The sequence below is a fragment of the Papio anubis genome, chromosome 10, assembly GCF_008728515.1.
Source record: "Papio anubis isolate 15944 chromosome 10, Panubis1.0, whole genome shotgun sequence".
Taxonomy (NCBI): Eukaryota; Metazoa; Chordata; class Mammalia; order Primates; family Cercopithecidae; genus Papio; species Papio anubis.
The window spans coordinates 122,728,280-122,753,034 of NC_044985.1; the positions used below are offsets into that span (position 1 = coordinate 122,728,280).

Consider the following 24,755-nt stretch of genomic DNA (forward strand, 5'->3'; position numbering starts at 1 on the left):
GTCTGCTGTCTGCACGGTGCACTGCCCTGTGCTTCCTGAGAGCGTGGGAGTCCCCGGCCTCTTTCCAGCCCATCCAGTGCCCACCTGTGTTAACTGGACCCAAAACCTCTGAGACCATTCAATAGGGTGGTGGCTGGAAAACAGATCAGTACTTTTTTCCACTTTTAGACTGCAGCCTGGACAGAAATGCAAACGCCTTGTGTCCCGTGCTGTGCCAGGGTGCCCTGCCTTACAAAACAGACAGCTCTGGAGAAGCATGTGTAAATTTAATTTGGGGTAACACTGACTCATGTTAGGATCATTTGAGCCTCTTCACCTCGACTCCGATTGGCCTCCGAGGCAGCACCGACTCACACTCCAGCTTAGATTGCCTTAGTGCCCTGCCTTCCAGACCAGTAGTTAATGATCTGTAAAAACACTTAAATTCATGGGGAAAACTCCTTCTTGAAAGGAGCAAATGTGTTTGTAACTTACAGATTCCTTTTGTCCCATAATGAGGGAACTTCCTGGGAGCCTATCTGCTTGGAATCCTGGGAAGTGATATCTCGATTTTAAAAGTCCTCCACGATCAAAGCTTCCTTTAACAAAATCAAAGGATGCGTCTGGGTTGCTCTCCTGGAAGCTGGGGCAGTCAGAGCTGAGGGGCAGGTGAACGTGGTCCAGGTGTGCCCCCCAGGAGATGTGGTCCAGGGTGCAGATGTCTGAGCCCCTTCCGATTTGAGGTCAGCTGTTGACATCGTTCCCTCCAGTTTAGGGGACAGATGGACACGAATGTTTCTTCTATGATTCTTTCTCCTCTAGGTTCTGTTTTTCTGTGAATTCTTCTAGAAACCTGAGTAGGGCCTTTGCGTTTCTGAACCTCCATTTTCTGCTTTTTTATTTACTTGGGTAGTGCTTGAAGTTCCTTGGAGGACAGCCGCGGTGTTTACGTGACTCTTGTTTTATTACCGGGATTGGGCTGGCGACAGTTCCTCCTCCCAGGCAGTCGCCCCACGTGGACTGTTTATCCTCGTGGAGACGTGCGGGATCCACGAACACCGTGGGAGCCGGCCAGGGCCCCACAGGGCTGCAGATGGGCTCCGTTCACCACACTGCTCATTTAAAAAATTCTCTGCTGATTTAAAATCCACTCGCGCTTGCCGCTGTAGCCGGTCGTCTCTGAGGAGCTGAGCTGGCTCGCTTGACATTAAACAGGAAAAATAAGGAGAGGAAAAAACAGAAAGCGAGGGGAGAAGTGACAGGAGACGCCAGAGCTGCAGAGTGAGATGGAGATGGCCCAAGCCCAGCCTTATCACTCCCTATCCTTTAATTCCAATAGAAGGAGAAGGATGGGGATTTTGAAGACAGATCAGGGAAAACACTTAGCATTTGAGCAGAAGAATTTTCTAGAAGCCTGGCCAGGAAGGGGCTCTGAGCACACGGAGGGAGTTGAGTAAGAAGAATTCCCAGCTCCAAGGATCCTGAGAGCACCCTGGGGAAGACCATGTTGATTCCGTGCCTTGCGGAGAGGGAGGCGGTTTTCAGGAATGAAAAGCTGACAGGGTTATGTTGTTGCTGGTTTCCCAGCTGTAAGATGCACATAACTGTGGCTTTTCTCTCCTTCTGCATCTGCAAGGCTTCAGTAATTGATGGCCGATCAGAGTCGCTGTGCGAAGCCAGAGCCGTGAGCAGCGTTGTGGTTTCCGTCCTTCACTCTCCTCTGCATTAAATGTGATTGGCCTTTTCCCTGGGGTTAATCCAAATTCCCCTAGGGTTAATCCGAATTATTCCAGCCTTCCTCCGTTCGGAAATCCATCCACGAAGTTCAGCCGCTCCACAGAAGGCGCTGCGAGTGCCCACGCAGCTGAACATCTTCTGGGAATAACAGGGCCAGCACCTACAAGCCAGTTCTTTGAGACAGGGTCATTGACTGCCAACTGTGCCTGGGCTCAAGTGCCAGTAGGCTGCCAAGTCTGCCCCAGGGATCCCAAGGCTCCTGGGCGTGGGATCGCAAGACTGAGTCAGCGCTCCCCACCTTCACCTGGAGAATTGAGGGCCCAGCAAGGCCAAGACCAGGCCAAGGTCCCCAGACAGCAAGTGGCACAGGTGAGGCTGAAGGCCTCACTGGGCCTGGGCCGCTTCCCATGTGAGTGGCCTCATGCCACGGGCATGTTCTCAATCTGGGGCTCTTCTCTATGTAGGGCTTCTCCCCCTCCCCTCTCTGGCCATGTCGCAGATGTCCAGGTTTAAGCCCCAGAACAAGAGTCTAGGCATGGTCTGATTCATGGCACATTCAAGGGTGTGGTTGCCGCCCGCAGGCCACCGGACTGGGCAGGCGAGGTGAGAACGGCACCTTCACACCTGCCGGGGGGCTGGGGCAGGCAGCAGAGGCGAGACCCACGGAACATCGCTGTATCATGGAGAACGGCTCAGATGAGGGGTCCGGCTGCTGCCGTCCCACGGTCCAGCAGACCCAGCCCCCAGTGCTGGCAAAAATGTACCCCACAGGCCTCCCCCAGGTCAGGAGCACAGGGAGCCTTCCGGAAGCGTGGCCAGGAAGTGCCTGCTCCCCGGGGCCGGCTCACTGCTCCAGAGGAAGGTTCCAGGGCTGAGCTGCGCTCACCCAGTTGACTGTTCCCAAACCCACCAGTCCGCAGGTCACTCCAGCTCCCCTGAGTGGTGTGGGTAAGGGGCAGAGGAGGCCAGGGGGCATCAGTGGAGCGTCCCCCCCATGGAAGAGAATGTCCACGTGCTCGCGGAGACACGTTTCTCCTGAGAAGCCTGGAGGGGGTGGGGGTCAGCCCTGGTCCGTTAGGAGCTTCTTCACCTTCTCATACCTCTCAGACCTCAGTGCCCTCCCAGGTTGTGCAGACGCGGGGAGGCTGCACCACTATGGACATGCAGTGCCCCCTCCCTCTCAGGGTCCCCGTGGCTGAGTCTTCCCAGCGGAACCCTGATTCCCGCCCCGCCTCGCTTGTGGGCTGGAGGGCCTGGCTCCCCTGGATGGTGGTCAGTCTTCCCTCTCTCCTCTAGTGCCACACGGTACCTGGCCAAAGCCGTCATGCTGCCTGACTCAGCTTGCTTCACTTAGTCCAGGCAAAGCGGTGGAAAAAGAAAAACTGGCCTTTTGTGGCTTTACAGTGCACATTTGACCAACGGAAGAATCAGCCCAGAAATGTACATTGATGAGTCTGCTATTTCTTGCTGGCTATCTATTGTCCTTGATGTCTATTGTATCAGCCATAGCACACAGAAGATGTCTGTGACACTGCACCTTATGTCCTAGACACTGCACCTTACCAGTGTCTTGTGGGTGTTTGGTGCCTGTTAGCAGAGAGGTTCCGGGTGCTACTGAGAGTGATGGTACAAATTCACCATCAGCAGCCCCAAGAGTCCTGCAAGCCACATTATAAACACTTTGACTAGCCCTGGGGAGATTAAGGGAGTATTACTGGAAGGCTCATCGGGATCACATCTTAAAGGGAACCAATGGGTTTTATACATTTTAAGGTATATTTGTAATCTTAGCTTTAAAATCATGTTACTGGCCAGGCGTGGTGGCTCACACCTGTAATTCCAGCACTTTGAGATGTTTGAAGCATGGAGCTCACCAGCTCCAGTCTGTACCCCCCAGAGAAGGCCCAGGGGCTGTACTGAGTCCTGGACAACATGGTGAAAACCTGTCTCTACTAAAAATACAAAAATTAGCTGGGCATGGTGGCAGGCGCCTGTAATCCCAGCTACTCAGGAGACTAAGGCAGGAGAATCGCTTGAACCTGGGAGGTGGAGGTTGCAGTGAGTCGAGATTGTGCCATTGCACTCCAGCCTGGGTGACAGAGCAAGACTCCATCTCAAAAAAAAAAAAAAAACCCAAAAAACAAAAAACACATTACTGATGATTTACTCACTAAGATATAAAATGCATCGTGAACTTTGTTCTACAAACAACAGAACAGCTCCCACGATGACTGCCTGATCCTCTACTGGGCTCTGAGTCCCAGGCTGCAGGGAGAGAACATTATCTTCTGAAGCACCAAAAACCCCAGGGCAGAGCTCTTCTTAGCGTTAATTGTGTTTGCAACTCAGCAGTTCAAGTACCTGCAACCGAGGGTAGACTATTTCAGGGAGAAGTGGCTTGTTTCTGCATCCAAAATTTTGGTTTGCTAAAAGTTTCATTTATGAAACTTCTCTGGTCCCTTGTACACAGTATGAGGGAGAAAGCGAATCTCCTCTCAGAAGATGCCATAAGGGTTGCTAGTGCCTTAAAGATGAGCACATGTGTACGTGGTATTCCCTTCCCCGACACAAGCTCACCTCACCCCAAATCTAAGGAAGTACACTTCTGGGTGTTGTCTGGAGTCCCGGGGACATGGGAGGTTTGAGGCTCCAGGCTTCATCTTGGTGAGTGATTGATTCTTACGAGTTGAGTGGAGCGAAGGGTGGAGAGGGAGGGCAGGTGGGAGCGCAGAGTTGGAAGGGCCATGTGTTTGGGCAGTTGGGGGCTCTGTTCACACCACAGATTTCCAGTAACAAGAGACTCTTCCCACCAGAGGAGATTCTGAATGATGCTGCCATTGCCAAACCTTCTGCCACCAAAGAGAGCGAAGAGGAAGAGGAGGCAACGTGTGGCCAAGACAGCCCTCGAAACGTTGGCAGGAGTGAGCACATTAGTAATGGCTAAGAACACACTTGAATCATTTGCAGCAACCCAGGACAGAGATGCCACAAGAGGACTTCGGGGAAAGGCGAATCCACTCATGCATCTTGGAGTTTTCTTTTTCAAGTTCAGAAAAGGAACCTTCACCAATGTCTTGGACCATGAAGCAGAGACTCCGGTGCTGACTCTATCATTTGAGCTCCTAGGGGTACTCATGCCCATTGGAGCCTGCACACCAGCGACACCACCAACACTATCTTGGTGTCTTTCCTCTTAGAGGAGGAAGAGGACACAGAGGGGCGCCCGGTAATAACCCTCCTTTCCTCCCTTCCACCCCGCCACATCATCTCAATAGACCATGAAGGTAACTGAATGAGTATGACTCCCTCATTACCAATTGAATCCTCTGTCTCTGTTGATATTGGGCAGTTAAGCTTTTTCTTGGGCTCATTCAGTATCTCGCTCTCTCCGTCTCTTTCCACATGAGACTTACACTCCTCCGGCCAGATTCTGGTGCTCTGGGCATTTTTCGGAATCAAATCCTGGCATTTGGCTGAAATTAGTGCAATTAAGTTATCAGTTCCTCAAATGCCATCTATAAATGACTTTTTGTTTGTTTTAGACAATCCTTTGTTTTCAAACTCTTGCTTTGGCCCTGGAGGCAGACTCGGTGGTCCCCTGGAAAGTTGACTCTCTCCCTTCACGCTCCTCAGAGCCCCTGTGGTTAGGCAGGACCATAGGACTAGTTCCAGCCAATGAGCTTTGGGAGGAAGCCTCGGCAGAGCTTCCAGGCTAACGTACGGAAGAAGCTGTGTGCAGGATGCCAGGTCTCTTCTGCTGCCCCAAGTGCCTGAAGAGGCCACAGGTTCTCAAGACCGTGGAGGCTCTACCAGCCTGAGTCCCTTCATGACTGAGTGGAGCAGAGTCCCTGCCAACCTGGATGAGCAAGAAGCAAATGACTGCTGCATGAACCTCCTGAGATTCAGGGGCTTCTGTGTGGCAGCGTGAAGCCTAACTTGTTCTGCCTGATACAGCACCGACATGAGCGGGAAAACCATCTCATAACCCACAGCCGCCTCTCGTGTTGTCCTGAAAACCTTATGCAGGTGGACTTTGCCTGTGAAATGGGTGGGCCATTTAAAATTCATGTGAGAGGAGCTCAGTTCCGAAAGGCACTTTTCACTCAAGTTTTTTACAAATCACAAAATGTTCCCAAGCTGTAACCGTAGCTTCATGTGTTATTTACTAAATGTGGCTCTATTTCCCAGATTTCTTTCAAGTAACCCAAATGTTAGGATGTTGAGAGATGTAACCATTTTGCACTTTGCCTAAGCGCTATTTGAATTCTTATCTTTGGCTCAGGGTCTACTGCCCTGTTTTTGGAGTCTTGTCTCCATTTCAGGCTTTGTTGAAGTGTTCTTGCCTCTATTCACTTTCATCCTTCTTGTTTGATTGCAGGGCAGTGCTTTGTTTTAAAGCAGATTCAACCTGAATTCTTTAAAACTGCACAGAACATCTGCATCACATCTATTTATTGACAAAGCTTGATTAAAGACAACCTAGGAGGGAGGTGGATTTCTGGATCAAGGATTGAAAGTAGATGGCTGGATTCCCTTATAAACATCGACTTTGACACCACTCTGTATATTCGTGGGGTCTGTGTTAGCAAAAGAAATTACCCTAGGATGTGGAGATGAAGTTTAAATGGTAATTACATGCATTAAAAATAGCCGTTTAAGGAAAGGATGATTCCTATGTAAGGAGTCGTAGCCCCTGGTTTAGTCAGAAATATTGTAGCAAGCATTTGGAGACTTCAGTTCGCTACTCAGCTTGCATAATAACGGCAAAGTCCTGTTCAGGCTCCCTAGATCTTAGCTGTGCTGTATTTCACCTAAAATTAGTCATTTCTGGCTTTCAAACTCAGGAATATTGTTGCAACTCATGAAGAAGTAAATGGGAATATTTGGAAAAATACACAGCTATGCATGTCACACGTGCAGATAAGATTCCACAAATGACTGCCCAGGCTGATTCCAGCAGAGAGGAGGAGACTGGAAATGTTCTTTGACACGCAAGTGGTTGTAAATGTCCTCTTAAAAAAATTGCAGTGTCATCCTTAGGCATGTCCTAGCCACACATTCCCAGAGTGGCAGCAGGCATCATAGGGTAGGAAGTGGCCATCCCTGGAGCCCTGGATCCCACAGAGGACTCCTGGAGCCAGTCTTAGAAGTCCAGCCCAAAAGAAGAGCCAGGTTTGATAGGACTGTCATTCAGTTCCCCAAATTACACTGACTTGTGAATCGTGGACTGGTTAGGAACAATGTGACTGTAAAATCTCCACCCTCAAACCATGAACTCAGTAAATCATGACTCAGGCAAACTTGGGACAAGGGTGGCCCTTCTTAGAGAAGCAGTGTGTGTATATGAGTATCTGCATGTATATATGGTACATGCATATATACACACACACATATATATGTGTACCATATATACATAGAATGTGAATGGTGGGTGTGTACAAATATGTGTACACCAGGTGTATAAATACCAAAGACCCTAAAGTCATTGCCAGCCTGCACTTCCAGAGCCCACACTCTCTCCAGGCCATCCCTGTGTTTCTTGGGTCCGGAGCAGAGCTCCGTGCGCACTCTGTGCATGATAGGTATTTGTTGTTGAGTTGTCTCATCTCAAAGAAAATTATATTTGTGTATATTCCTTCGTAGTTACCTGAGTTATCTAAGCTGCAGTGAATAGTCCTCTACAGCCCCAGTGCAGTCGTAACATGGAGTGGGATTCCACCCCTCACAGGCTGGTGGCCGCATTTGTAAATGACTGCGCTGATGCTCTGATACTCAGTGCGTTCATTACAGATTTCTTAACATGAAGTGAGCACCTGCTCCATGTTCTCCCCCTTGCAGGGCAGGTAGTACCAGCCCATTTTGTAGATGAGAAATGGATTGCCAAGGATGATATGTAAGTGCAAGAACCCACCTGTCGGCGAGGGCGCCCGGCTTGCTGGAGAGAAGTGCTGCCTGGGTGGAGGCTGCCCAGCCCGGCCTGTGCTTTCCCAGAGGTCCCAGGGAGGGCAAATGCGCCAAGGGGAGCCTGCTCCCAGCGCTTAGTTTTCAAGGAGAGCTGCATGGAGGATACATTCTTAAAGACATCCCTGGAAAGTGAGATTCACCTGGGGCAGTGGAACATCCAGAGCAAAGTCCTGCACTGGCCTTTGCACACGGCCAGGGAGGTGACAGCACCAGGGATGTCAGGAGCCCATTGGGCTGGGGTCAGCCAGGCCACCTGCCATGCTTGTGGCCACTCCAGGCTGTATCCCCACAGACGCTGACTGCCGCTCTGTGCAGGACCGGCACAGCAAGAGCTCACCCCGGCCTGGGCAGGGCAGGCACCCTCCAGAGCCTGGGCGAAAGTCCGGCACCTCCCCATCAGGTATGAAGGCGTCCTCAGCTTAGGAGATGGCCACTGAGAGCTCGCGATTGCACCAGGCTTGTAAAAAAGAGGGAACGCATTCTGTAGCCACAATCCAGGTGAACCTTCCCCACTTAGGATTTTTGTTCCAGAAGCATGACCAGAAATGTGTGTGCACGTGTGTGGCTAACTCTCATTCATGTCATTTGCTAGTTCTGGAGAAAAAATTCACCGTTTAGGAAAATACAGAATATTCAAAAACACGGTGAAAATAAAAACAAATGCCATAAGACTTGTTGGAACATGCTACAGTTTATAAACATGGGGTTTTATTGCAGGAGTGTCGAATTTTTAAAAATTGAGTAATCATGAGTATATTTCTGTATCTCTTTACTTGATCCTTGAGGCTGCGAGTCTTCTGGGGCAGGGGGATTAGTCTCTAAGCTCTCACATCAAAGACAGCCTGAGAAGGCTGTGGGGGATCTGTTCTCCCAGGGTCTGCCCTTCCCGGGCTGAAGTTGTTCCACCCACCGTCATCACAAACAGCACTGAGACACTTGACTCCTTCAAGTTCTCAGATGCCACGGCGCGTTCTCACCTGCACCCCGGGACCTTGCCGGCTATTCGTGGGCTGGTAAGAATCCGTGCACTTTCACTGCCGTTCTCGGATCCCCCGAGGTTCGGCGCGGCCCGGCTCTCAGTTCTGCAGTTCACGCCACTTTTAGAAGGAGGACGCTGATTAGATTTGTGGATCATGGCATTCACAGTCTGATCTCAAAAATGAAATGTCAGGAATTGCAGCCTTTTGTTCGAATCTGATGCAGGAGATCTCCAACACGTTTTCCAGAGCCGTCCCCAGCTCCAGGTGCTCTTAGGATCGTCGAGGCCACCTTGACCCTATCGGGAGCAGTGGGACTCCTGGTAAACCTCTCTCAGTGGAGGGCAGAGCTGTGCTTGTCAACGGCCTCTGGGCCCCGTGCCCTCACTGCACCCGGTGGAGATATCACTGGTCATGGCTGATGATTGGCCAAGCACCTGTGTGTCTCCTCAAAAGGAACCTGGGGATTGGCTGGCGTGGACCTTTCCTTGTGCTGGTCTGCATTTCGGCCTGGACTTGTGTGTCTCTCTGTGCTGTCCTGAGGCCTGCGGGCTCCCACGTGCCTGTGTTTCAGTGTAGGGGGAGCTGGAGGGTGAGAGGAGAGTCTGGCAAACATCCTTCCCCTGGCAGATCTAGGAGGCATGCAAACAGGGGAACGGCTTCCCCCAGGAGGAGGCCGAGGTCCTGAAAGGCAGGTGGGGGCCTCACGACAAGAAAGCATGGAGGTTCGAGGGTCAGGGGTCAGCCTCGGCTGGCTGACAGCACCCTCACTCTGGGGAGCTGGAAGCTGGGAAGACAGAGGCCTGCACATTTTCCAGGCTTGAGTCCAAAAGCCCTGCTGTTCTCCGTGTCTCTGCTGCCTCACTGCCTTCCTCTGTTTGCCCCTAGAGACCCAAGCACTGGGTCTGCGGAGTCCGCGGGGATGTCTTTCTGTGTGAATGAGCAGCCACTGAGTGTGGGAGGATATTGGGCTCTGCAGGACAAGCTGTATTTATGCACCTGCCCAAGACGGGACCCCAAGCGGGACCACTGAAATTTAGCCCTGGAGCTTGTCCGTGGAGCCGCTGACCACTCATCCCTTCCTCTTCAGCTCGCGCTTGCTGCTGAGCCATGCGGGTTCTGTGTTCTGTTATGTGCGGGTGTGTGGACTGGACCCGCCTGCAGCAGCCGCTCCCACCTGCCGTTGAGTCCCTGACTCTACATGGGCTGAGCCGGGCAACCAGCAGAAGGGTGAGTCCTCCCCCAGGACTCAGTCGATGAGACTCCGGCTAACCCCACGGTGGAACACAGACACCTGAGAGCCCACACGCCTCAGGACAGAGAGAAACAGAGGTCCAGGTGGAAATGCAGAGTGGCATGAGGAGGGGGCCATGGCCCGGGTGCATGTGCGCTGCGCCACGTGTTACACGTGAGGAGAAGACACACAGGTGCTTCGCCAGTCACCAACCAGGACCTTCCCCAGTCACCTGTCCAGCCTGGGCTGTTCACTCACCCTGTCCTGCCCCTGAAATTTACTTTTTCCCTCTAATATGCCTTTTTGTTTGTTTGTCTGTTTTGTTTTGTGTGTGTGGGTTTTTTTTTTTTTTTTTTTTTTTTTTAGGTGGAGTCTTGCTTTGTCACCCAGGCTGCAGTACAGTACAGTGGCACGATCTCGGCTCACTGCAACCTCTGCCTCCCAGATTCAAGCAATTCTCCTGCCTCAGCCCCCCAGTAGCTAGATCTGCAGGTGCCGCCACCTCGCCCAGCTAGTTTTTTGTATTTTAGTAGAGACAGGGTTACACTGTGTTGCCCAGGCTGGTCTTGAACTCCTGAAATCAAGGAATCCGCCTGCCTCAGCCTCCCAAAGTGCTAGGATTACAGGGGTGAGCCGCCGCACTCGGCCTTCTAATATGTTTTTTTCAGTCACCACTACAGGCCTCCACTAGCTGATTTTACCTTAACTGAGGCAAAGTCGTCAACACTTAGTGTTTGCTAGTTGGTTTCTTAATATGATGTGTTTCTCAACAGAGCTCCGTTTTATTCATGTGGTGCAGAAGTTTGAGAATCTGAAATAGGCTAAAAGTAACTGAGTCCAGAGCCTGGGGAGCAAAAGGCCTGTCCCTGTTGCAGAAAGGCCTGGTTAACCACGCTCCCAGCTGCTCTGCCAGAAACTCCAACTCTGCAGGCCTAAAAGCACCTCTGCCACACCTTCAGCTGAAATCGGGGTTCCCAGGGATTTGTGGGACCCGGCATTGAACTATAGTAGGATTCCTGCCATTCCTTAGGTTTTTGCATTCTTCTGAATATAGGTGAATAGATGCAAAAAATTTCAAAAGTAGCTTATTTTATCAGAGGCATTTGAAAAAAAAGGCTGCCCACTGAAGTAGATTTAAGTAGAATTACTCTTGTAAACAGTTTCACATTTTAAAAACGGCCTATTTTTTCAGGATTAATTTGAAGAACTAAAAACTGGCCTTAGTTACAGATATGGCTTATGGTCAGTGTTGTTTAATTATTCAGAACAGTTTTATATCCCCCATGTAAAATGCGTTCAAGGGAGACAGTCCCAGAATCATTCTGCCACACTTTCCAGGCTCTGCACTCCCCAGAAGCACAGCCTGTGCCTCGCCACTCTAAAAACAGGCCCTGGAGCCTGGACACCTGGGTTTAATTCCCAGGGCTTTGTTCCTCCGCTCTCTGCGCAGAGTGGCTTCCTGCCTCTCAAAGCCTCCGTGTGCTCAGGCTCAGAACATGGAACAGGGGAGCACTGATTGCGTGAGATGGTTGAGAGCCTTCAGCCGAATCCCAGACATACAGTGTGGGGCCCGGCACTCAGGAAGCGCCAAGCGCCGACAGCCATTGTTCGCAGCTTCTGGCACATTCGCTGTCCCATCAAAAGTGTGGAAGTGCCGACCCCCGGCCTCTGCAGCAGCCTGCACCCGGCTGAGCCTGCCCTTCTGAAGTCCTGGACCCTGGTGACCTTTCTGACGCCTGGTCCTCCTGCTAGCAGGGGGTGGTGCTCATGAGCCCTCCCTTGATACCCCCGGTGTCAGTTCTCCCCGGCCCTGCCTCTCCTGTGAGATACCTTCTTCCCAGCCTCCCCCTCCGCTTGCCCCTAAGTATCTGCCTCCTCCAGTTCTGCCATGGATGGAGGTGTAGATCAGGAATCTGAGCCCATCTTTGGAATCCAGAGGCCTGGGTTCAAATCCTAGCAAAGCAATTATCTCAACCTCTGTGCCGATTCCTCCTCTCTCCCAGGGGAGAATAAAGTTGGCCTCATTCTGGAGAATCGGCCTCCGAAGCCCCCACCCTCTTCTGGGGTTCCCAGCATGTCCCTTTGCTGAATGGACTTGCCCTTCACGGTGTCCTGAGGACTCCAGCAGCTCCACGTGGCTGACACAGGTCTTGTTGCCCCCGAGATAACTCCTCCTCTCTAGATCTGAGTGTAGCTTCTGGGTCAGGATGCACCCAGCCACCCAAGCGGGACCCCTCAGCCGCCCCTCGCCACCCCCACACTCAGTGGGTCACTGTGTCTGGTGGGTGGCCCCTTGCCGCCCTGCCTGCACAGCTGCTGTCTCCGTGTGGTCCTGGCCTCCCTCTGGGCCACTGGGGGAGCCGCCCTGCCCAGGCCCCACTTTGGGGTCGGTCCCTTGCCAGCCAGAGCTGTCTCTGACAGGCAGATCTGATGGTGTCTGTGGACCCCCGAACCTTTCCCAGCCTCCCTGTCGCCTTGGGGAGTCCTGCCAATTCCTGCCCCCTCCCCAGAGTCAATGCTCTCTTTATCCCCAACTCCCTCTCCCCACCCTCCTGGCTGTGCCTCTCATCTCTGCCTGTGCCCACGAGGCCCTTCCATCCCTCTCAACCGGGACTGACCTCCTTGAAGACCTGGCTGCAATCCCGAATTCTGTGACGAGCTCTCCAAACCCTCAGAAACATAACTGTCACCTTCCCTGTATGTTTATTGTGGACCTTGTAATCTCTTTATTGTAATAAAACTTTTGCAGTCATCACCTATATTTATAATACATTTATATTTTAGAACAAGACTGTTGCAGACCCGAATGTACTTTTATTATACCTTTACTAGTACAGTTTTGTGATAGTGATTTGTTCCACTGCTTGTCTCCCCAAATGAACTGTGAGCTGGCTAAGGAAGGAGCCTCGTCCTACTCGTCTTCATGTGCCTGCGTTGGGCAGAGTGCCCTACACCAGCAGCCCTTCTGTCCATACTTTTGTTAGCTGCTGCTGCTGCTGTCGCTGGGAGGCCTGTGTCTTCAGAAATTCATGTGTTCTGTGAAAAGACATTTGTAAAGTTCATGCCCCGGGTTTGGACCAGTGTATAAGTGCTGTGGATACAAAAGGTATTTCCAGCCCAGGGCTTAGTTGACCTGCATGTTCTGGGGGAGATTCTGCACCTGCTTGGTGAGTATGTCAGGCCCTTCCTCACCTTCCTGTGGCCGCAGTCTCTCTGTGTCTGAAAAGGCACTGCTTGGCCAGATGGCCTCCAGAGGGGCGTCCAGCACCACCAGCTGGAAACGGGGACCGCAGGGCAATTTGTGTTCCACCTTCTTCCACTCTTGGGGTTTATTTGGAGACTGAATTTGGTGGCATCTGGAGAAGTTAAGGGGTTCCGGGACTTGGAGGCCCCAGGTACTGGGAGAGGTGGAATACTCTCCTGCCATCTGGCTTCTCGTGGCCGGCCAGCCCTCGCTATCTCTGAAAGTTGGGAGGGGTCCCTTGGCAGTGCTCCCAGGATGCTCATCGTGGGGAAACGGGAAGGTCTCGCAGAGAGGAAGAGGGTGGGGCGGATCCTGAGGGATGGGTCAGACCCTGCAGCCTCAGCCCCGGCAGAGCCCGCCCTGGAGAGCCTGGGGGTTGCCAGGTGGACAGGGAGCGGCTCTGCAGGGTGGCCCCTCCTGCAGTGGTGCTGGGGTCTCCAAGCAGGAGGGAGCCGGCCTGGTCCGCTGCAGACAAGCTTGCCCTCTCCCCTGGTTTCCTTGGGCTGACTCCTCCTTGCCAGATAGGCCATTCCAAGCACAGTCAGCCTGAGTCCCTGAAGCCAAGCCCAAGCTGAGGGAGAGAGACAGCCTGGCTTCCAGCTGGCGTGAAGTCCTTGCTCCCCTGGAGGGGCCAGGCCAGGCCAATAGCCACCGGGAGCCCCGGCGTCGTAAATACGGTCATTCCCACATTCCCAGCAGGATTTCTCCTTCTCAGGCGCAGCAGGCAAGCCGGGGTCAGAGGCATGAGTCATGAAGGCGGGAGAGAGGGGCGGGATCCGGAAGACAGGCTCGGCAGTCCTCGCCTGACTTCACCCTGTCTACTGGCCCTCCACATCCTGACGGCGAATGCCCCGTGTGTGGGGCATCTGAAAGCGTGCCTGGGGTGCCATCAAAGCAGAGAGGGATGCAGAGAGCATGGGAGACATCCATAGCATGGGGAGCAAACAGGCCACTATCCCCAGGGCCACCAGGCTGTGCTGGAATAACAGGCACCCTGCAGGACCCCATTTCAAGCTAGTGGTGCTGGAAGTCCCTCTGGAGGCCGCCTGGCTGCGCAGTGTCCTTTCAGAGGCCAGCTGAGCACTGGCCTGCTCAGTGTCCTGAGCAGATGGAGGAACCTGGGTCACAGAAACGTGGGGTGGGATGTGACTTATCCCAAGTCACCAGCTGGTTCCCTAGTATCAGGCTGCCACCTGACCACGTCCTGAGCCACTTGTCACAAAAATCATCAAGGCCCCGTAAGAGCTCAGAGCAGGCAGCGCCTAGTACATTTCTCTGTGACCAGCAGACACCCTAGGAACTTTGGGGTGTGAGTGAGGGAATCTCACCCATGCAGTCTTTCCTGGGAAGGCCTGACTTTCCAGAGTGGAATGGGGCCAGCCCCTGCCACACACACACATGCTCTGGGATTTTAGCTCTGGCCCATTTCTTGGAGTACCGTGGGCACGTGGTGGCCTCCCTGTCACTCACTGGTCTGCTGAGAATCACATGGCAGAGGCTTCCACTCAGAGCCCGCAAACGGAGACCAGAGGGTCCTGCCTGTAATAGTCACTGCTTCAGTTTGGAGAAAGGTAGGCACACCCCTAAGGGGAGGGAGGCACCCAGGTGAAGGAGTGAGGGGCACCCTGGCAGAGCCATTCAGGGGAACGTTGTAAAGAACAAATTAATCTCAGAATTCCGATTGTTTCCTGATTCCCATTTGCTTCTAAGAGAGAATAGAGCCTGCTTTCCATCCCTTTCCTCTAAGGCTCATCATCATCCCATAGAAATATTCACCAAATCCTCTAACGCCCCCTTTGAAAGTCGCCATCAGCCATGGTGTCCCTGCATTCCTCCTGCCACACTTCTGCCTTGGGTGCAGACACTGATTCTTAGACGGTCCTGTGGTGGGGCTAAGGGGGGATGGCAAGCTTTTGCTGTTTCCCTTGTGATTTTCTGTCCTCTGCGCACCCCCCTGCCCCCGTGTGCCCCAAGCTTCCAAGACTTGCTCACAGCTGGAGGAGCCACAGAGATTGGCCAGGAGGAGGGGAGCCTGGCCCCCAAAGACACCTGCCTTTTTACCAAGTGGGCCCCCCTTGCCACCTTTCCCCTACAGCACCCAGCAAGGGTGGCAGGGCAGCTGGCTTCCTGGCATGCCAGGCCCCACCAACCCAGGCCACCCTGGTGCCTGGCTCCCTAGTGACGGGTGGCTTCTCCTGCTCAGGGTCAGCCTTGTGCTCAGCTACTCAGCCTCCGAGGTCCCCTGCCCTGCTTAGTGCTCGCTGTGCAGATGTGGCCTGGAAGGAGGCGTCACACTCTCTACCATGAAGGCAGCACTCTGCATTTCCTCCCCCGCCTCTGGACAAGGCATTTGTCAAAAAGACAGTGCACTGGAGAGGAGGCTCTGGGGTGGAGGTGGCCAGCTTCATGCTGGCACTGCCCATCCCAGCCCGGACTGGCAGCAAGCTGGGAGCCTCCCCGGAGCCGTCCAGCCCTCGCTGGCCAATGATCTCTTTGAACCCTTACCCAGATGGAACAAGGAAACTGTTCGGCAGAGCAGGAGGGACTCTCCCGAGAGTCCCCATGGGCCTGCTGCTGGCACCCTGATGCCTGCCCATTGGGTGGGTGATCACCGAGGCATGGTCCACAGGGCTGGACTCGGCCTGGGTGCACAGCTGTGTCCACTGAGTGTCTGGCCTGCCCCCAGGCCCTCCTGCCTGCCTGAGACTGTCTCAAGAGGGCTGGAGGGTGTGTCAGGGCCCTTCGGAGGAACTGCAGCTGGTGAACGCAATCTCGGGGCCTGGGTGCTGGGGGTGGGGTCAGCCCGGAGCAGGGAGCATCCTGCCTCTAACCAGCTGTGTGACAGTATGGCCCAGCTTCAGCTGATCCCTCTCAGCAGGGCTGAATTGTCACGGGAGGTAAATGACAAGGCCGGATATGTTGAGCCTCGTCTTTCTGCCCAAAAAACGTCTTAGAAGAACTGGAGATTTTGTCAAAGTGCAGATGTTGACTTTGAGGCTCCAAGGCCCGAGACCACGTCTCTGAAAGCTCCCGGGGAATGGTGCTGTTGCTGGTCGGGGGACCAACTTCTGGGTAGCAAGAACTTAGAATGCCCGTGAGGCTGTTGTGGATGCAGAGGTCGCTTGGGTCTGTTGGATTGGTACAAAAGGGAGGTTCCCGCCAGCCCCTCCTGAGACACAGCTCAGGGTGGGCGCAGTGTGGGCGAGAGCTCCTTGGGCACAGCTGCCCTGGGGGGCTGGCCTTACTTTCTCCTTCCTCTCCCCTGAGTGGGGGGTGAGTGCTCTGACACTGTAGGGAGAAGGCACCCATGTCGGCCCAGCCTTCCAGATCGTGCCCTTGTGCTAAGGGCTTTGAGGCTTCCGTTGGGGTGGGGGCTGGCTGGGCAAAGCCCTGGAGGGGAGGCCCAGGGAGAAGTTGGCAGAGGGTCCTGGTCCTTGTGTCTTGTGGTCTTTCTGTCTGCCCAGGCTCACTCGGCCGCAGCTTTGTTATTTGGAAGCCTGTGGTCAGGCAGCTCCAGCGCTGGCTTCTGGTGGGCCCCTTGGCACTGTGTGGTGGTTGGGCAATGTGACCGATGACTGCTCCCCTACATAGTATGTGCCTGGGTTAGAAGGTGGGCAGAGGCTGCCATCTGTGCCCTGCTGCCCTCCAGCGTCCAACCTGGCACGGCCCAGTGTTACTGGCCTCTTTGCTGTTGGTATTTACAGCCCTGTCCATCATCTATCCGGTCCTGGCCTTGGCCTGCCGAGCCATGTGCCCACTGGCCACCTGCTTGATCTGCACGGTCCCGGTATCCCTAAGGCTTCAGCTGCTGGTTTCTCTCTGGTCTCTTCATTGTAGTCCCTCTTTCAACAAATATTTAGTGAGCACCTACAAAGTGCCAGGAGCTGTTCTAGACCCAGTTGGGGAAGAAAACAGCTCCTTGCCCTCTTGGGCTCCTGTTCTTTTGGTGACACGCATGTTGACCATAGACCAGGCAAGGCCAAGCCTTTCCAGTGAAGTAGCTCATTGAGCCCTCACAGCACCGATGTAGCACGTCCTATTGTGACCCCCCTTAGGTGCTTTGCAGAGGTGGAAACTGAGAGCTAGACAGGTGAAGCCACTTTCCCAAGGCTGCGCCACAGAGAGTGGTAGCTGGGCTTCAGACTGGGGCCAGGCTCCAGGGACCGTCTCAGGGACGGCTCAGGAAACCCAGCCTTGGAATTGCAAACACCCCTCTCTGTGCCCATCCCGGCATGCCCTCACCGTCCCTCCTTTCACAGATTGCCGAATGGTAAACGTTCTGTATTCCTGAAATAAACCCTTCTTGGTCATCCGGAATTGATTCTTTAAATACCTGACTTGACTTGATTTGCTAATGTCTTAGGATTTTTTGTATTTAGATTCACAGGCGGCAACGTTCTAGCCTTTGGTTCTGATGCCGTCAGGTGTCCAAACTGTGTCGTCTTTTTATGGAGGATGCTGGATATGGGTGGGAGCAGAGGGTATATGGGAAATCTCTGGACCATCCTCTTAATTTTGCTGTGAACCTGAAGTACTCTAAGAAAATAAAGTCTTTAAAAAGAAAGAAAGAGAGAGATATAAATAAATAATAAAATGGGAAGTGGTCCTTCATCTTTAGGTTCTGGAATAGTTTAATATAGATGGGAATTGTCTGTTCATAGAAAGTTCTATTTAATTCTCTTATAAAACAAGCGGGTTTGTTATTCTTTGTGGCGTAGATACAGACCTTTGGTAACCTGGTCCACGTGCCTGATGGTTATCGATACATTTGGGTTTCCTACTTTCCTTGGGTGAGTTTGGTAACTCCGACAGCATAAGAATTAAGAGTGTGAGTTCACGAATCCAACTGCCTGGTGTCCGTCTGGCTCCTGCTGTCCTTATTCGTTGTGTGACTGGGCAAACGGAAGCTTGGGGTGACCAGGGACCCACAGATGTGCCCAGTGTGACCGGCAGCTCTAGGTGTTGTACATCCCCCGGACTCCTGCCTCCAGTTGACGGTGAGTCTCTCAAGATTTTCCTTACACCCCGTTTCCTTCTCCCCAACATTCTTATTTGTTTGTTTTGCACTGGGGGATTAGCCCGTCATTTGTTGTCGTACTTGCAGACAAAGTAGCCCCAGGAATACCTTTCCTTTGGACGGAAGGCATTTCTAGGGGAATTTCCCAGAAGCAGCCGCTGAGCGGTGCACATTCTGTGGCTGTACTGCTTCTCTCGCTCTCCCGCATGGTCCCTGGACTCACTGGGTATGGACTTTCCGGGCTGCCCTGCTCTTTCCACCAACACTCTGGACATCCTGGGAGTGTCACTGAGTGGGGGTGGTGAGCTCGTGGGAAGCCAGCACACGTCTGCTGGCTGTCTAGGTCTGGAAGCCGTAGGAGGCTGCCCTACTCTTAGAGTCTAGAGATTTCTTTGTGATTCAGCTGGGTTGCCCCTCCTCTTGTTTTCCTTCCTGGAACTTGGTGTTCCCTTTTAATCTGAAGATTATCCTGATAATCTGAAGATAATCCTGAACGCGGAGACACGTTCCTCTGCCCCATCCATTCTCCTTCACTTTTTTTTTTTTTTTTTTTGGAGTCTCGCTCCATTGCCCAGGCTGGAGTACAGTGGCACAATCTCGGCTCACTGCAACCTCTGCCTCCTGGGTTCAAGTGTTCTCATGCCTCAGCCTCTGGAGTAGCTGGGATTACAGGTGCATGCCAACCATGCTGGCTAATTTTTGTATTTTTAGTAGAGACAGTGTTTCACCATGTTGGCCAGGCTGGTCTCAAACTCCTGACCTCAAGTGATCCGCCCGCCTTGGCCTCCCAAGGTGCTGGGATTACAGGCATGAGCCACCGTGCCCGGCTTTCTTTGCCTTTTGCTCAGCATGCTGGGAGACTTCCAGGAGCAGTCTCTGATTTATTAGTATTTTTTTCATTTTTAAAATTTTTAAAACTCTTCTCCTTGTATTTGTTTGGTCATTTCCAGCAGTCCTTGTTTTGTTTCCTAATGGCTCCTTTTTTTAAAGCAGACAATTCTGGTTTTATCCAGGCCCCTCCTTGGAGGGTGAACTCTGCTGCTCTGAGGCTGCCTCCCTGTTCGGAGGCCTCTGCTAGGTGTTCAGCCTGCAGGTGCCCCTGAGTGGCCCTCGGGTCCCTGAGGTGTCTCCTTGTCTGTTGTGCGCTCACACCGATGGCAGGTCTCACTGATCACACTGAGCGGTCCCATACCTCTGGTCGACTCGGGGTGGCTGAGGTGGGTGTCTGAGGGGTCAGGAGGCTGTGTCCAGACTCGGCAGGGGACTGAGAGCCCCCACTGAAGGACTGTGCCCACCAGGCACTCAGGAGAAGAGAGGACTGGCCTTGTGGGGTGGCCAGGACCCATTGAGACCCATGGGGGTGGCTGGCAGCTGGGACTTCTCCACGTCTGTGAACTCTGCTGTGATCTCACCCTGGCACGTTCCCTAGCCCTGAGCATCTGGAAGCTCAGGGTTGAGGGTGTGGTGGGGGAGGGAGAGAAGGTGGGGATGAGGGCAGACTGCCAGGTGGCAGTCCCTTTCACGTGAACTGGGCAATGCCAGGATCCTGTGGAGGCAAAGTCTCCTCTGCGGTGATGCCAGGGGCTGAGGAGAGGCAGGGAAAGCTCAGGGTAGTGAATGTCCTGGACATCCACTCCGTGATGTGGACAATGGTCACAGCCCATGTTTCTGTGGCCAGATTCTGACCCCTGATCCTCACTTTTGCCCCTCCAGGGTCCCCTGGTGGAACCTCGGGTGTGTAATGGTGTGTGTGTGTATGTATGTGTGAGAGAGATATGGGGTATGTGTGATGTGGAATATGTGTGTGTGATATGGAGTGTGGTGTGGAGTTTGTGTGAATTGGGGTGTGTGTGATATGGAGTATGTGTGTGTGATGTGGTGTGTGTGGTGTGGGGTTTGTGTTAATCAGGGTGTATGTGTGTGTGATGTGTGTGATATGGGATGTATGTGAATTGGGGTACATATGTTGTGGTGTGAGGTGTGTGTGTGATGTGGAATGTGGTGTGGGGTGTGTGATGTAGGTGTGGATGTCGTGTGGGGTGTGTGTGTGGTGTGTGTGTGTGCAATGTGGGGTTCATGCATAATGTGAGTTGTGCGTGATGTAGTGTGTGATGTGAGTTGTGTGTGATGTGAGGTGTGTGATGTGGGGTGTGTGTGTGATGTAGTGTGTGTGGTGTAGGGGTTGTGTGGTGTTGAGTTTGTTGAATCGGAGTTATGTGTGTGATGTATGTGTGTGGTGTGGGGTTTGTGTGTGATATGGAGTGTGTGTGGTGTGGGGGGTGTGATGTAGGTGTGGATGTAGTGTGGGGTGTGTGTGTGGTGTGTGCATGTGTGTGTGATGTGGGGTTCATGTGTGATGTGAGGTGTGTGATGTCTGTGTGATGTGGGGTGTGTGTGATGTGGGTGTGTGATGTGGGTGTGTGATGTGGAGTATGAGCGTGATGTAGTGTGTGGGGTGTGTGTGATGGGGGTGTGTGTGATGTGAGGTGTGCAGGATGTGAGGTGTGTGTGACGTGAGGTGTGTGTGTGTGATGTGGGGTGTGTGCGTGATGTGAGGTGTGTGTGTGATGTGGGGTGTGTGTGAGGTGTGTGTGTGATGTGGGATGTGTGTGTATGATGTGTGTATGATGTGGGATGTGTGATGTGAGTGTGTGTGATGTGAGGTATTTGAGGTAGTGTGTGATGTGAGGTGTGTGATGTAGTGTGTGTGTGATGTGGGGTGTGTCTAAGGTGAGGTGTGTGTGTGAAGTGGGGTGTGTGATGTAGTGTGTGTGATGTGGGGTGTGCGTGATGCTGAGGTGTGTGTGATGTGGTGTGTGTCTAATGTGAGAATGTGTGATGTGGTGTGTGTGATGTGAGGTATGTTTGGGGTAGTGTGTGATATGGGGTGTGTGTTATGTGGGGTGTGTCTGATGTGAGGTGTGTGATGTGGGATGTGTGATGTAGTGTGTATGACGTGAGGTGTGTTTGAGGTAGTGTGTGTCTAATGTGAGGTGTGTGTGATGTGGGGTATGTGTGTGATGGGTGTATGTGCGTGTGTCTGTGTGCGTGTTCGTGTGTGTGTGTCTGACTAGAGGAGATTTCACATGTGTGTTCACCCCTCAGCCTTCTTCCCTGCCGTGCTGGTTCTTTGCCCTTCCCTTTCTGCTGTAGAGTCTACCTGCACTTTACAAACTGATCCGTGTCTTCTCTGTGTTCTAGTTGCTTACAAACATGCTTCTGCCCTGCTAGATTTCTCTGATTCATCTCAGCTTTTTCAACAACTAGCAGCATTCCTGGCAATGATAGATGCTCAAATATGTTGCGGAATGGAAGGAAGAAAGGGAGGAAAGAAAGAAGGGAAGACGGAGGAAGGAAGAGAAAGGAAGGAAGGAAGGAAGGAAGGAAGGAAGGAAGGAAGGAAGGAAGGGAAAAATGAATGAGTTGGTGAAAGGATAAATAGATAAAAGGAAGGAAGGATGGATAGATGAATGGATGGGTGGAGGGAATGAAGGATGGATGGTAGATCAGTGAATGGATCAGTGAATAAATGGATGGATGGAAAGATGGAAGGAAGGAAAAGGAAAGAGAAGGAAAGAAAGAAAAAGAAAGAAAGAAAGATAAAGAAAGAAGAGAAAAAGAAAAGAAAGAGAAAGAAGGAAGGAAGGAGGGAAGGAAAGAACGAAGGAAGGAAGGAAGTAGGTAGCTGGGTGGCTGCATGGGTGAGCAGGTGAGGAGATGGATAAATGGCCTTAGAGTAAAACCTGTCTCCCTTGGCCCACCCTGCCTCTCCTAGCTTTTTCCTAATGCTTCTGTCCCTTTGTTAGGCCTTGGGGATATAGAGTTGAATGGGGCCTTTCACCTGCCCATTAGGGCCCGGTCTGGTGTGGAAGAGACAACTGAGGCACCCTCTTGGTCCAGCCACAGCTCTGCAGCTCCACCCACCCCCCCACTCCTGGCCCAGGCAGGCAGATACAGGGAGGTAACTGCACGCAGGACGCATGCACAGAGTTCCAGGTGGCCTGTGTATGCAGGAGGCACTCCCCAGCCCCAGATGTTTTACATTTGTTGCAGAGAACGCGGCCCATGTCAGCAGACATGGCTGGGGTCAGGGTGACATCAAGGGGGCCAGGCCCGGAGGCTCTCGGTCAAGAAGACTAATGAACCTGCCGCCCGTTTCTGCCTGAGCCTGGGTCCCCTCGGGCACGTGAAGCAAACCCTGAAACCCACCACTGGCCAGGGGATGGCCCCTGTCATTTTTGGCTTTTCATGGATGATACGGTATTTCCCCTTGGAGGGTTGGTTCAGCTCATATATCAAAAGCTGTGGTAATTATTTCCTCCCACTGAGGAAGGCTTCCATTTAGCTTTCTCTACCCCCCCCTTATTAATTATCTAATTACAACCACATTCTCCAAGAGAGAGCAGCCTTTGACTTTCTGCCCAGGACCACTTAAAAAAGGCTTAAATATTTGGAGTGCTCTGAACTTTGAAAAGTAGTGTGTGTGTGTGTGTGTGTGTGGTTTACATATGCATGGGTTTCGGGGAAAATATGTCTTGGCCTTTTCAGACCCTTGCCTTGGTTCAGTAAATGCTCCTGGAGTTCTCTGAGGATATAGGCTGCTGGGGTGAAGCCTGGGGCTTGGGGTTGGGAGAGGGCTGGGGGTGAAGGAGCAGAACCACACATCCCCCTTACACACTGCTGTGTAGCATCAGACACCCACGCCCACAGGGACACACACGGACCCACGCACACAGATGCACACACCCACACAAAAACATGCACACTGACACTCCCACGGGAACACACAGACCCACTCACGAGGAGGTACATGCTTAAATACACACACACACTGGCAAACGGACCCACTCACGTGGATGTACACACAAACAAACATGCACATTAGCACTGCCACGGGAAAACACACACACACGGATGCACACACTCACACAGAGACACACCTACACACTGACACTCCCACAGGGACACGCACAGACCCACTCATGAGGATGGACATGCTTACACACACACACACACACACATACACGGACCCACTCACATGGATGTACACACTCACAAACATACACACTATCACTTCCACGGCAAACACACTCACATGGATGCACACACACATACACGTGCACACGGACACTCCCACAGGGACACACAGACCTCATGGATGCACATGCTCACAGAGACACACACACGCACACTGACACACACACAGACCACCTTACATGATGCACACACTCATACATGCAATTTACACAACTTGCACATGGACACACACTGACACTTCTGGACATTCTTTCCTACTCACACACTCTCACATTAGTGGGCACACTCACAGACACACACACGCGATGTCACCGAGCACCATATCACACGTTCCCCCAGCTTCCACATGTGGCTTCCACATCCTGTCCCCAGTGCCTGGGGCCTCCCTGGACCTCCTTCCCTGCAGCAGAATCCTCACGGTGGCCCCTCTCCTGGCGGCTGCCTTGGGGAGCCCATGCCTGCCTCTGGGCCGACACCCACCCCTCCCACCACGCTCAGCCCCTCTGGGGGAGGAGGGTCTTGTTGCGCTGGTTTGCCCCTTAGCTGAGGGGAGCTCTCTAATAATTCTCGCTGAACACATTCTCGCTGAACACTGGCCTCCCACGAGCTCTGCCAGTCAATTGGCTATTCTCATGTTTGTGCCACGGGCATGGGAGTGAGTCCTAACATGGGCCAGGCCCTGTGGTGGGCAGCAAAGGTCCCGGGGCTCAGGGCGAATCTTCAGAGATCCTTGCTAGAGCTCAGGTCACCTGGCAGGACAGCAACACAGCTTGGGGGCTGCTGCAGGCTGGCCTGGGTGTGTGGCAGAAGCAGCCCTGGGGCGCGGTGCGGGGCCCACCTGTGTTCGCCACACCCCCGACCAAGGGCTGATGCCAGTGGTATGTCCCCTGCCCTGTGGGCCCCACTGCAGTGCCCCAAGACCTTGGGCTTATGACACCACATCCCTGTGCACCCTGGGTCTCAGACGCTGGCCCCGGCCACCTCCCAGCACCTTCTCTTTGAGCTTGGCGGGCACAGAGGGCCGTGCGGCATCGGGGTCCCCACCCCGGCTTCCTGGAGGACCTGGACTTTCCTCCTGCCTGGGTCTCCTTCCCCTGCAGGTGGGAACAAGGCTCTAGGTAGCGCCTAAGTGGGTTCTTGCTCCAAGGCGCTTGGGACAGCAGGTTGCAGCCCGGAGCTGCACCGAGCCTGGCACACCCACAGTTGGATTGGCCCACAAATGCGCTTGGAAGTCATTTGTGTGGCAGGAGGGGACCTTGTGGGGCTGGAAGAATTGTGTGTCTTGATCACAGTGGGGGGTGCAGGAAACAACATGCATGATGAAACTGCAGGAAGTACACATATGCCACTCACATGCAAACACACAATACACACACAAAAACACACACACTCCACATACCCACGTACACACATAAACACACACCATGCACCACACAAATATACCACATACTACACACACTCCCCACACTGTACATACACACCACATACACACCCATACCACACACAAACACACCACACCCCCACATGCAAACACACACCACATACACCACCACACACAAACACACA

General features: G+C 53.0%; 1 protein-coding gene across 1 annotated transcript in view; it reads left to right on the forward strand.

Annotated features, from left to right (window-relative positions):
* TWIST2 (twist family bHLH transcription factor 2) overlaps nucleotides 1–24,755 on the forward strand; it is a 58,915-nt gene that overhangs the window by 32,704 nt on the left and 1,456 nt on the right. The window lies entirely within an intron of this gene.